Source organism: Polyodon spathula, chromosome 6, assembly GCF_017654505.1.
Source record: "Polyodon spathula isolate WHYD16114869_AA chromosome 6, ASM1765450v1, whole genome shotgun sequence".
Taxonomy (NCBI): Eukaryota; Metazoa; Chordata; class Actinopteri; order Acipenseriformes; family Polyodontidae; genus Polyodon; species Polyodon spathula.
In genome coordinates this window covers 20,354,679-20,368,994 of record NC_054539.1, presented here as the reverse complement: position 1 = coordinate 20,368,994, position 14,316 = coordinate 20,354,679, and the positions used below count along the sequence as shown (strand labels likewise).

General features: G+C 35.7%; 1 long non-coding RNA gene across 3 annotated transcripts; it reads left to right on the top strand.

The window, feature by feature from the left end:
* The first annotated feature begins 434 nt into the window (after window positions 1-434).
* LOC121316988 lies at window positions 435-12,486 on the top strand. 3 transcript variants are annotated; one of them, XR_005950470.1, is made up of 7 exons: window positions 435-565; window positions 3,387-3,508; window positions 6,410-6,954; window positions 8,784-8,962; window positions 9,244-9,404; window positions 9,944-10,076; window positions 11,501-12,486. It is a non-coding gene; the product is annotated as an uncharacterized LOC121316988 (long non-coding RNA). The 3 variants fall into 3 exon arrangements; XR_005950471.1 differs by lacking the exon at window positions 11,501-12,486 and having other exon boundaries at window positions 436-565; window positions 9,255-9,404; window positions 9,944-10,291; XR_005950469.1 differs by lacking the exon at window positions 11,501-12,486 and having other exon boundaries at window positions 436-565; window positions 9,944-10,290.
* Window positions 12,487-14,316: the final 1,830 nt, after the last annotated feature.

Below are 14,316 nucleotides of genomic sequence, written 5' to 3'. Positions count from 1 at the left end.
GTGTGCCTATCAGTGGTTAAAGCCTGGTTTCTAAACAAACTAACTTTCGCTCACTTTAATGCACGCTACGATTATCACCATAAAGTAAATACGATGTGAATAAAGCTCATCTCATTATTCAGAGCAGGGTGCCTCGTTTAAATACATTATCATGTATCGCATCACAATAAAATCAGTCTGCGCCATATATGCCCGCTATTTCACACGACGACGAATACAATTGCAATAGTAAAATAAGAAATCATGAAGGTGCACAATAATGTTTAATGCCCTTTTAAATGAGGTCCTTTCAGTGTTACAAACCACAGCTCGTATGATTTACTTGGTCAAGAATTCCAGTGAACCACCGCAGAGCTTTACTTTGCAGATTTGAAACATGCGTCACTTGTTTGCCAGAGCTGAAAGCCAAATTCTGATTGGGGAATCACAGGCAGTATATAAATGACGTCTTTGGAGGCCTGGTCAGCCCCATGTTGTTTGAGAAACCTCCATTGATGTTACATTTTAATTTATTGTAGATTTAAAAGAATGCTTTCGAAAACATTAGGACATGACCTTCTACCAGGTATGTGCAGATAGAATACAAAAAATGTATTTTTGTTCCAGTTGAACTGCAACTTGCTAGAAACTTTTACTCTGGTGTTTTTCTGATAGCTTTTTTTTTTTTTCTCAAGCATGATAAAGGCTCTGGGAGGAGTATTTCGGGTACTTTTGGTGTTTTTAGCAAATGCTAGAATTTAGAAGTCATTGTCCATCTCACAAATAAACTTCAGAGAGGATACCGAATAGGTGTACGAATATAAAACAATGTAGTCTACGGTGTTGCCAGCAGCAAGACACATTAATCACTGCGTGACAACTATACAAAATAAAAATAAACCATTCCACGCGTTGTATGCCATTAGCAGAGTAAGTGACCAAATGAGAAATGCGTAACCATTTAAAAAATGCCATTGAGTTTGTTTAATGAAACATCCAAGTACTTATTAGCAAGTTAGCAACAATAGCCCACTAACCTATATATTTACATCTGTACTGTTCGCTCTGTTGTTTACTGCATCTTCGCTTGCGGTTGTGAGGAAGCTGCGTATTGGTTCGCTGTGCAGACTGTGCGCATTACTCATCACGCCACACGCTGGCATGTCGGCAATTTGCAATACCAGTGATTTCATTTTTAATTTTAAATATTGTGGAATTACTTACAGATTTTGTCCAGAAACAGTTATGCAGTACAGTTATCCAGAAATCCCAGAACAAGTTAAACATCCTGATTTGAACTCTTTTAGAACTGCTAGTGTAGTAAAGGACAGTAACTGACATATATGAGCAGTTAACCAGGCCCGTTCTTGGGTATGTGCCTGTTTATTTATTTTATTTATTTTTTAAATTCTACCAATAGTACTTTGTGTGGGGTTGTCACTCTGACCCTGTCTTTAGTGCTCAATGTGTGAGCATGGAGTTAGTCCTTATGGAAGGAATATATATTTTGTAAATATATTGACATACAATATATTGCCATTTTAGTTTTAAGGTTTTTAATATTCTTGAATGTGTTTGTGTTTTTTTGCAATTGTGTAACAACTAGCCACTTTAATAGTATTCACGTGTCAAACAAAACTAATATTAGAGTGATTTATTTATTGTACCATATAATGCACATATATTGGTTGATATTGTATAATGCATTTTATAGTCTTCAGTATATTGAAATATATTAATCAATATTACATTGTTTCTTAATAAATTAAAATATATTTTTGTTCCGTAAGACAAGGCACTGTAGCACAATCCTCCTCCTCTTACACATTTTATCTTTTAAACAACTTGCTATGTCACTCTTTTTTTTATTTGCGCATTCTGTTTTACCAATATATAGAAAACATCTGATGCTTGAGCTATTAATACATTCCTTCTAGAACAGTCCACAGAATCGTAGGACCTACACAAAAAACTAAAGGATGCAATTAAAATCTCTGTGCAGTTCTGATGGGAATCAGAAAAATTGATTATTGTTGACTACCATTGGACTTAACAATTGTACCTTCACAGGGCCAGGCTTAGGCTGTGCAGGGTCCTAGGAGTTGATGATTAAGCGCAAGGTCCAGAACATCAAATGAATGCTACAGTAGCAACTTTACCTCAGTTAGTATATAGGTGCATCATGTAATCATATGCACCTACATATACCAAAGTTAAGATATGGTAAATACTATTCATGATATTAAAATGTTAATGAATACTTGTTTCAGTTCGTTTGTTAGACTTTATCATTTTATATAATTCCCGAAGCACTCAGAATTCCAGTCTACTTCAAATATATTTTTATATATCTATATATTTTCTTTTCTAAAATGACCATGCCCTATTGGGCCTATTGAAAAATACTGTAATGCCCGACTATAAGTCTCGGCGTCAAGAATAACCAGGCACAAATAAATAAATAAATAAATAAATAAATAAATAAAAACGGAAAAATCCCTGACACTTGACACTGTGTAATGACACTTTTTTTTTTCTTTTTTTAAAACAAATGAACCCCTGGGCATTATGGAATATTTTTATTTATTTTAATTTTTTTTTTAACGTTCTAAATTATGTAAGAACATAAATTGCAGATGTTTTCATAGCTTTAACAGCAGCAAAGTCATTTGTCAAATCTGAGTATCTTTTTTGAGTAATCATTAAGTGCAAATATGTCTTGATCAGGACAGATGTAAAAAATATATAAATCACTCAGAGCTCTTTGTTCCCACCTCAAAGTAGTTCATTTGGTAAACTAAATATATTAAACAATTAAAACTGTGCTTTAAGATTGACAGGTATAATTCTGCTTCTGGACTTTGGATAACTATAAAACATGCTGTCACACAAGTCAGCTTTTAACCTGTATTCAACGGATGGAAGGATTAGATTATGGAGACAAACGCAGGAAACCCTTCACTTTGACTTTCTTGCTATCCCTATAAACAGTGGCCAACTAAAGATTTGTTGCTGTCTGGGACTGCGCATTGTGGTTGATCACAATGCCTCTTTAATCGTGACAGATGAGGTTTGTTTTTAAGAAGACTATATATTTCATCCATAACTGTAAAACACCCGTTAGTGGTATACCATATAATTATTTTAGAAACAGACTAGAAGACATTGAGAAAGACTTCCAGTCAAAACTTTTGTTAAATTGTATACGTTTTATATTCGTATTACAAGAAAACAAAGTTGTTTGTGAGGAACGTGAACTTGTACTCTTGCCTTGGCCCACAATGCAGTCAAATATGTTGTGTGCACTGAACTGATAGAAGAATTCAATGGCATTGCACAGGACACACATGATTCTTTGATCACAAGCTGCTATTCATTAGGATTAACCAAAAATATTTGTTTTCTAGGGCAGAGTGAAGAAAAAGCAAAGACCAAGGCTCGGTTTGAAGAAGATTAAGAGCTATGCAGTTCATCTACTGATGAAAATAAATCAAAAATGAAAAGCACCCAGCCTCAGGATAGTTTTGCGGTGAGTAAAGAGTTACTAAGTAATGGACAGAGGCTAGGATTATCAGGTACAACACTTCTGATGAATTTGAAGATGGTTTTGCTAAATAGATTTAAAAAAAAAAAAAAAAAGATTCCTTTGGAACATGTAATTTGCCCAGTAGGTGGCACACATGTACACAATTTTAAGGCTGAGGATCGTAATTGCAGTGCCTATAGAAAATCTACACCCCCTTGAGCTTTTTTCACATTTTGTTGTCAGTGCCTCAGAGTTTCATGCATTTAAATGAGGATTGTTTTTCCACTTATACAAAACTGAAAGATCATAATTGGATAAGTCTCCACCCCCCTGAGTTAATACTTGGTGGAAGCACCTTTGGCAGCAATTACAGCTGTGAGTCTGTTGGGATAGGTCACTACCAACTTTGCACACCTAGATTTGGCAATATTTGACCATTCTTCTTTAGAAAAAGCTCTGTCAAGTTCCTTGGGGAGCGTTGATGGACAGCGATCTTCAAGTCGTGCCACAAATTTTCTTTTGGATTTAGGTCAGGGCCCTGACTGGGCCACTCAGTGACATTTACCTTTTTGTTACTTAGCCACTCCAGTGTAGCTTTGGCTGTGTGCTTCGGGTTGTTGTCATGCTGAAAGGTGAACATCCGTTAAAAACAGTGGCAGTGAAAAGGTTAATTTATGTAATGGAACTTTTATTGAGAAAACCAACTTAGTACATTAAATGGTGACCTGATTGTAAATGCATGTTATTTTGGTGATGAGTAACTTATTTTTAGTTTAAAATATTAGTACAGCAGTAAGTATTGTACATTTACCAAAAATATAGCACTGCAAGATTGTAATTACAATAGGAATTAAACAAAGAGGGCAGCCGGTTTTCCTCAAGGAGTTCTCTGTACTTTGCTCCATTCATTTTTCCTTCTATCCTGACAAGTGCCCCAGTTCCTGCCAATGAGAAACATCCCCATAACATGAGGCTGCCACCACCATGCTTCACTGTAGGGATGGTGTTCTTTGTGTGATGCGCTGTGTTGGGTTTGCGCCAAACATATCGTTTTGCATTTAGGCCAAAAAGTTCCATTTTAGTTTTGTCAGACCACAAAACTTTTTGCCACATGGCTACAGAATCTCCTGAATGTTTTTTTGCATACTTCAAACAGGATTCAAGGTGGGCTTTCATGAGTAATGGCTTCCTTCTTGCCATCCTACCATACAGGCTGGATTTGTGGAGTGCTTGGGATATTGTTGTCACATGCACACTTTGACCAGTCTTGGCCATAAAAGCCTGTAGCTCTTGTAAAGTTGCCAATGGCCTCTTTGTAGCCTCTCTGATCAGTCTCCATCTTGCTCAGTCATCCAGTTTGGAGGGACAGCCTGATCTAAGCAGGGTCTTGGTGCCATACACCTTCTTAATAATTGTCTTGACCGTGCTCCAAGGGATATTCAAGGCCTTTGATATTTTTTTATGCCCATTCCCTGATCTGTGCCTTTCAATAACTTTGTCCCAGGGTTCTTTTGAAAGCGCCTTGGTGCTCATGGTTGAGTCTTTGCTTTGAATTGCACTACCCTGCAGAGGGAACCTACAGGAACTGCTGCATTTATCCTGAAATCATGTGAATCACTACAGTTTAACACAGGTGGAGACCACTTAACTTGGTGTGTGATTTTTGAAGGTGATTGGTTACACCAGAGCTAATTTAGGATTGCTATTACAAGGGGGGTGGACACTTATCCAACCAGTTTTTATTTTTAATTAATTTTCTACAAATTTCTAGAATATTTTTTTCAGTTGGAAGTTGCGGGGTACGATGTGTAGATAAATAAAAAAACAAAACAATTTTAATGCATTTTAATTCCAGGCTACAAAGCAACAAAAGGTGAAAAATTTGAAAGCGGGTGCTTTCTATAGGCACTGTAGGTTTAATACTTGCTTGGTTTTGTTAATTTAGTTTTTTTTTTTTTTTTTTTTCTTTCAGAAAACATTGAAATGCTGTTTCTTTCAGAAAACATTGAATTGCTGACTGTGTGATAAGTAAAACTATTTTAAAGTAGGCCTACATATTTAATACAGACATTTCATGATAAATTAGTTCCCTTGTTTCTTTCCGTAAGGTGTCATTTTGTGTTTAATTGAGATTATTTTAATGTATTTTAAATAATTCCAGCCTTGGATTTTTAGTAATATATTGTAATAATAATTACCATTTTTTTCTACACGTAGCTGCATAATGGTAATAATGTTCCGCCTGTATTATCCTTCTCAGGCTCTTTTATTTTAAATATTCAGTGATTAGGTGAGGTATGTTAACTGTTTTTTGTCTGGTTATTACATTTTAAAGTTCAATTTCAGAGTAACGTTTTGTATTCTGCAAACACTTACTTTTTAACTTTCACTGTTATTTGTTTCCAGTAAGTTCTGCATTGTGTGGGCTAAAGTAAATCGTTTCCACTTGTTTTATACATCTAATTTTCATTACGGTGTCCCCTTCCACCCATTACCTTATCTTCACATCTGTGCTTATCTTTTAAAGAAACCACATCCTTTTCGTCTGGAAACCTTTTTACGAAACGGATGTGCTTGGTCTACCCAGACAGGAAAGGGTTAATCACTGATGGTTGACTTTGTCTTTGTTTAATTCCTATTGTAATTACAATCTTGCAGTGCTATATTTTTGGTAAATGTACAATACTTACTGCTGTACTAATATTTTAAACTAAAAATAAGTTACTCATCACCAAAATAACATGCATTTACAATCAGGTCACCATTTAATGTACTAAGTTGGTTTTCTCAATAAAAGTTCCATTACATAAATTAACCTTTTCACTGCCACTGTTTTTAATCTCTGGACATTTCCATAGTAATTCCATGGTTACACACCATTCAAATGCATTACTCTTTTCACAGCTTGAAACCTTGAAAAACAGCCTTGACCTGAAAAAATGTGGATGACAAGACCATCATCAACAACACCTACAAACAAGAAGTGGGGAGCCCTCAGTTCACAAAGAACAAGTTAAGAGAGAAAACCTTAACGACAGCAACAACAATGCCCTGATTGAAGAGGACAGATAACCACCAAAGACCATGAAGAAGGATGTTATTAAGGACCAGGGCTAGTGTGGGAATCCTCAATACATCATCAGCACTTCTTTTGAGAGAGATGGCACAAACTGCTAAGGTTGCAAAATCTGGAGGCTGATGAAACCATTCAGAAGCCTGAAAGAAGAAAGGCAAAAAAAATGCTGCAAGAGTTATCAAAGGACGAAGAGGAGGACGAGCAACTCTTCCAGAAATATCCACATCAAATTGCTGAAGTGTAAGCCAAGGAAATAAAAAAAGAAAAAAAAAAACTAGAAAGAAGATTGCTGAAACAATGTCAGATTCTACTGTGAGGCGGGCAAGAAGAAAAAGCAAAAAAATGTGCTAATTGCAACTGAAGGTGAAACAAGGTATAACGAATCGTATTTTAAAGCACAAGGTTCATCATCTAGTGCACCCCATAATGGCAATCTTGTCTGCTGTAGTGTTACACTTCCTGTACAAGTTTTACAGTCTGTCTCACACAAATAGTCAACGATATTTGTAATGGGAATGAAATAGCACAGTACAAGATATGAGCGAATATTTTGAGTATAGTAAGGATGTGCTTTCCTTTCAGTGCAATGTCCTTATCTGAGCTGCAGCAGCCAGACAGGAGGTGACAGAAAGTAAGTAAAAACAGAGGATAATTGTCTCTGATACAGAAACTGGGGAGCAGGTACTTGAAGATGATGAAGAGGGGGAGGCATAGCAGAAAACAGAAGGAAAGAAAACAAAACAAAAAAGAGAAAAAAGTAATATGAACTACTGTTACAGAATGTGCACGTGCTGCAGTGGTTTTATTTTCTTTTAAACTTTTTTGTTTTTATGTCAATTTGTCTTCAGCAGAATGAGGGGTTAATGAAGAGCTGAATGACAATGCTAAAGTAATTATATCCATGGAAAGTTTGACCTGTGTTAGTAGAATTAACCATGCAGATTTATTTTCAAAGATGAAATGATTAAAAGGTATTTCACCAATGATCCTGGGAAAGTTGTGGTATTTCCTGTGCTTAACAGTAAATTCTAATTTTAAATGCTGTAAGAGGTGTAATATATCATGGAATAGACTGTTAATATTTAAAAAATCTTTGTCCATGTCTTCAGACTAGGTTTGTAGCAATAATATCACAATACAGCATTTTTGCCTCACTTGTCTTGTATGATTTGTCCTTTTATATCTGCTTTGTGCTCTTTTCATTAGAGGTGTATTTTTTGGGGCAGACATGACTGTCCACCGCACATAAACACCAGCATAGTAAGTGTAGCTAGTCTACCTGTGATCATGAGATTGCATCATATATTCTTAAGTAAATCATCAAATCCCATGTCAGTTTACACTGTAGTGTAATGCTTAGTCTGGGTACTTTTTACATTAACAGTGGTCGTCCAGTTTCTTCATTTTATGAGCAAGAGACACTGGATCACATTCTACCTGTCATGACACAACCTTATGATTTCAAGACAAACATTGTCTTCAATGAGAGATTTTGATATTTCATGCAGGAAATTGAGGAAAGTCTAAAAGTAATGCTGTTTTTTTGAGGTACAGACAGACATTCTTGCATGTTTTGTGGTACTGAGCATACAACAATGCATTGTTGCAGTATATCTCTTTAAAGTACTGTTTAATAACCACATGGAATAATGTTGCTGTATTTCTAATAGAGTTAAAGCTGAAGCTTCAAAACACAGTATACCCCCTGGTTTATAAACTGACCATGACTGTAATTGCATTGCCGACTTAAACTGGGACAGCTATTGACTTTTGTAGTTTTATATTGTGGTCTACAAGAGGGGATAATTTTCTGCCAGAGAGGTTGTAAAGAAACATAGACAGACAGACACACACACACACACAAAAAACCTACACTGATCTTTGTCTATTTCATAAATTCTGTTTTATGATTTAAGGTTCTGCATTTTATGAGTATGGGTGAAGCACGGGCCAATTTTGAAATACAGAGATGTAAAAGCAGTTTTCGAAGAAATAGCCTGGGCATTTTTAAAGATGTGTTAAATCAATTTACACGCTGTTTATATTTAGCTAGAACAGACCTTAGGTGGACAGAACTGTGCATGTTAAATGGTAGACAAAAGTGGGAATTTTGCAGCTGATTTCCCAACAGGTTTTGTTGATTTAGCATCTTTCATGAACACTTAAGGGTGCTGTATTTCACACCATGTTTTCCTTTTTCAGATTGTAGGTATTAAGAGTCCTAAATGTGGAAGGGAAATTCAGACTACAACTCTATTGCCCACCTCCCAGAGGAAGGATGCGGCTCAACACTGGAGGTGTTTTGAGTGGTGGAAAAGGTACCCAAGGAATCGATGCTCACCAACACTTTGTTAGTGAAATGCTTAAAATTGGAAGATCATGTAAGTTTTGGTTTAATATGTAGTTTGTGCTTAATGTATCAGTGATATCTAAGACGTCTGAATCAACATCTGAGGTCATAAATACAAACTAACACATGATGATCTTTGATTGCTCATAATAATTTACTGAAATCTCATTCATTGGTAAATTGTAATTGTTAAAATTGTATTCAGTCTTTCCTGGGGGAAATCACTCATGATCAGAAAAGACATACAGATCTGTATTGCCCAGTAAAACTAAGGGTTAGTGCACGAAGGTGTAATTATGTCAATGCGTCTAGTATTTTTTCAGGTTGATCCTTGTGATCACTCAATGATGGCTCTACATGAGGAGAGGAGTAATACCTTATACAGCGAACTTCAGAATGAGGTCACAAAGGGTTATAACCTCCAGGAGGAAAAGAGAATTGAGTTTCTGAAGTGGAGCAGGCTGCCTGGCCAGGTTGAGTTCCGAAATATTTTTCTCTTATCTTTTGTAGAAGACAGCTTAGCTGTCTGAGAACGGAAAAGTTTGCACATTGCAACTAGCTGTGTGGGAAAACCTGCTTGCAGTGATCAGAGGGAAATTATTTGCTTACATCTTGCAATATTTTATGGTCTAACGACTTCAGAGAGTTTGTAAATGCAAGCAAGCATTCGCTTTAGAGTGAAAACTGAAGTGTACCAAAATGTTGTAGAATCATTTTTCTGTATTTTGCTGTTTATCACTGCATATTTTTTTTATGTATAACTTCATTCAAATAACTTAAATCCCCATGCTGCTGTATTTAGCATTAAGAGCAACAATTTCTGTTGCAATAAAAGCAGATATTGAAAAAGCAAGAAATTAAATATTAATGACCTCTACAGAGTAAAAATAATTAATTCAAACAGCATTAAATTATCCCTTAAGACAAGAGTATTGTAAAACTTGCAAACAAATAAACCACACTTCATATTTTAAGCAAGATCATTGACATATTATTTGTATTTATTTTATAGAGATTTGACATATCCCAAACAAGCCTTTGCTATCCTTTCGAGGGGGCAGATGGGCTGTTTCTGTGTCGCTTCTCCAATGGTGGAAAAACATTGGCATGTGCTTGTGCTGACAAAGATGGTTATCCTATTGTAGGTACGTACTTTCTTGCACTTTATGGGGCTCTGTTGAAGTGAGTTATGTTTATCTTTATTGTTTTGTATACCATTTAAAAATCATCAGTAGATGCGTATTTGAGATGCAAGGTGAAAATCTGGCCCACTAAAGTGTTTGGCAAAATTGGTAGGCAACATAAAATTTGTTTTATGACAGCGTTTCTCAGCCGGGGGGTGTGGTGAACGTTTGAATAAGACGAAGAATAATAATAATAATAATAATAATAATAATAATAATAATAATAAACTAATATTAAAAACCCCGAAGGAAAAAAAAGATTTTCCTTTTGAAAACTTTTTAAATGTGATTCTACAAATTTATTATTATTTATTTATTTTTTTAATTTTTTTTAAACCGCGCTTAAAGCAGAGAACCAATCGGGCAAGTTTACATTTTTCTTACCCGCTGCTTTGCACACTGTTCAGTACACAAAATTGATCTTTTATGTTGCGTGTAAAAAGGCAGAGCGATTGTGTAGCTTCAACTTCATTATCCAAAAAAAAAAAAAAAAAAGTTGCTTGATATTTGGATTTACCTTTGTTGGAATTGCAGGAGAACCATGTACTCAGTGTTTCATCTGTGATGAAGTACTAGCTAATGACTGCATGAAGCCTTGCAAACTAACACAACATTTGGAGACTCGACATCATGGACTGAAGGATAAGCCGCTCGACTTTTTCAGAAGAAAACTTGATGCATTAACTCAGCAAAAGGGGGCTATAAGCAAACATTCCACAGTGTCTTCCAAGTGTCTGAAAGCTTTTTATGCCGTGCCGTACCACTTTGCAAGCTGCACACCATAGCTAAGACACTGGTTTTGCCAACTGTAAAGGACATGTAAAGTTCCATTATGTTTGGGGAAAGCTCTGCCTTGCAGGTTGGTGAAATTCTTTTGTCAAATGATACAGAGAATCACCGAATTTAAGAACTTGCCAGTGATGTGAAAAATCAACTGCTTAACTACATCAAGATGTGTACATTTTATGCCATGCAACTTGGCGAGGCAAATAATATCGCTGGAGCTGCGCAACTGCTCATTTTACGTCAGATTTGTACATGAAGGGTCACTTCTGGAGTAATTTCTTTTTTGCTGACCTTTTCCAGCTCGCACAATCGGTGAACAAATATTTGCAATGTTAGATCATTTCATTCGTGAAGAAGGTATGCATTGGGATTTGGAGTGACGGAGCTCAATCCAGTAATGGGGAAGCCGAGTGTTTTAGCCACCCGAGTTCAGAAAGTGGCCCCCCTGTGCTTAGTGGACACCCTGCATGATACAAAGAGAAGCCTCGGCCTTGAAAATGCCTGAACCATTGAAGTCTGTTATGCAGGAAGCAGTGCAGATAATACATTTTATAAAAGCCTGGCTACTTAATGCACGTATGTTTTCGGTTGTGTTCCAGGAAATGGGATCTGATCACCACCACCTACTATTTCACACCGAAGTATGATGGCTAGCAAGAGGGAGAGTATGACTTCCTTTTGGAGCTACGTGAGGTTAAAACATTATTAATTGATCCCCGGTCTAATCATGTAAACCACATTCATGATTGCTCTTGGCTGGCTCTGCTTGCTTACCTAGTTGATATTTTTGACCAGAGGAAGTGTGGATTACAGTGATCTTAAAGCCTTCATTGTTGAACATCACAGGACTGAAACAGCAGTTTAGCGACTACTTACAGGAAGATGGCTGTTCACTTGTCTGGGTTCATGATTCGTTCGTCACTTCAGTTGGTTCAACCTTCTTTCCGTGGAGATGGAAGAACAGTTTATTGAGCTGACATGCGACAACAGACAGAAGCACATTTCTGGCTCTCAGTTGCACAGGAATTCCCTCAACTCTCTGCTGCTGCAGTGAACGTGCTCCTGCCTTTTGCTTCCACATACCTCTGCGAAGCTGGATTTTCCAAACTAGCAGTCTTGAAAACAAAAATACTGAAATTGGTTGAAGAGGACTTAAGACTCTCCCTTTCGACCATTGAGCCTTGCACTGACCTGCTATGCATTACCAGGCAAGCTCAACTTTACCACTGACTGAAATCAGCAGCACTATACATTTTGATTTCTGAAATGTGTTTTGTATCTGGTGCTATTTTTGTCTTGATGGAGGCGGTGGCAAGTAAAAAAAAAAAAAAAAAAAAGAAAAAAAACGCTACGATGTGGCACGAGTTATAAAAGGTTGAGAACCCGTTTTATGGTAAATTGCTATTAATACCAGTAAATGTGGAATTTTGGTATGTTGTCTAACAATTTTGCTCAAATTTGATTTTTCAGCATTTTAGTGTGTTTCCCACTTGTTAATGTCTGTTTACTGCAACAAGTAATGATAACGAAAACTTAAGCATTGATGTACTATTAATTTTTACCATCAGATGGCAGTATACCATTGCTGTAATTTTAACTTTTAAAGTATATATATATATATATATATATATATATATATATATATATATATATATATATATATATATAATATATATATATAATATTTTTTTTTTTTTCTTTTCTTGCTGGGTTCACATTCTTTCAGGTAAAGTTCGTTGTCAAAGTTGGAACATTTAATGGGCATCTTCGTATTATGTATGACCCTTGCTGGTTCAGAGATGACAAGAACCTCCTTTCAGCATCCCCAGATGTGACAGTAAGGTACATATTTTCATTGCAGATTACACTTACAAGAACTGTGTTGTATTAAGATCGTTTTTTGTTTTGTATGATTTTGATTGTTGCGCCTGATCTTTATTTAGTGTTTTTTAATCAATTACACTGACTTTTCAGGTGAAGCAGTAAAGTACAAATATGAAGTATATATTTAACTGTAATAACCAGTCATCCATAGTTATCTCAGTTTTTATCTATGCCGTTAAACACTTTTTATTAATTAAGCTGCAATAATATTACTGGTTCAGTTCTACACTGTCCAGTATATATTAAGAGAAGTGGAAGAGCGCCATACACCTGACATTTTACAAGCTCTAAAACAATACCAATGTAATGTCATATATTATACTTATTGCATTGTATTATATATATGTTCCTTCAAATAACCAAAATAATAGTGATCCTTTGTCAAGTGTCAATATGGTCTACCTATGAATTAATCAAAAGTATCATGAAATTAACAATGAAAAATATATTGTACCATTTTTTTTTTTTTTTTTTTTTTTTTTTGAAAGCATTAAATAACTGTTTTTAGAATCCTCTAGAGGGCCTTAGTGTGTTACGTAGTCATTCAAGTTACTCTTTGTTATTCCTAAACAAAAACCCTTTGTGTTTTGATATTATGGGGAATCCCAGTGTACTGTATGACACATCTAAATATGGTTTTAAATGTTCCTGTGATACTGCCAAACAGTAAGTCTTTACCAGTAAAATATGTGTGTGTGTGTATGTGTGTATATATATTATATATATATATATATATATATATATATATATATATATATATATATATATATATATATATATATATAAATATATATCTTTATGACTCTTTCACATTCTAAACTTTAATATTATATAGTATCTATAACTTTTAACAGTATCTTTTAGTTTTCCTTTTAGAAAATATCATAGCAAGCTAATCACTTAAGTAAGTGCTTTGTATAAATCGTGTTCAGTAAGGAAAGTTTTTACCAGGTCGAACAGGCCTGTGTTGAGGGGACATTAAGAAAGATAATATATGTGACTTGTTCCAGGGAACAAGTGTTTTGGCCACTGGTAAACAGCTTAGCCTTCCAGTTATAGTTCAGAACTTGTGCAAAGTTTAGTTTAGCACTCCTTAATGGAGTTAGGCTTTTGTTTTGGTTTTTAGCTTTGTGTTTGTAAACTAATAAATGTGCAGTCACCATTTTTGTTTTGAACTCAGCTGTGGTCCAGTGTACTTCATTTTACACAAGAAGACAAGTGTGAAAGGCCCCGAAAGTGGCAAAACTTACCCCGGTTTACCACATGTGGTAGAGAGTGTGAGCAATCTTTGTGTAAAAGAAAAATAAATAAAGAGAGAAAATGAAAAGAGACTCAAGCCACAGCGGCTTACCTACATTCTCTAAGCTAGGTATGTTCTTGAACTTATTTAGCCTGCTCTGCAGTGAGCAAGCTGAGCTAAGTCAACATTGCCTCTGTGGGCTAACTAAAGTTTTGAAGGAGTGGGAGGACCAGCTATACTAGCATCATGAGCTCCTGCCAAAAACTGAGAGGAAGTTGCTGCTGTTGGAGC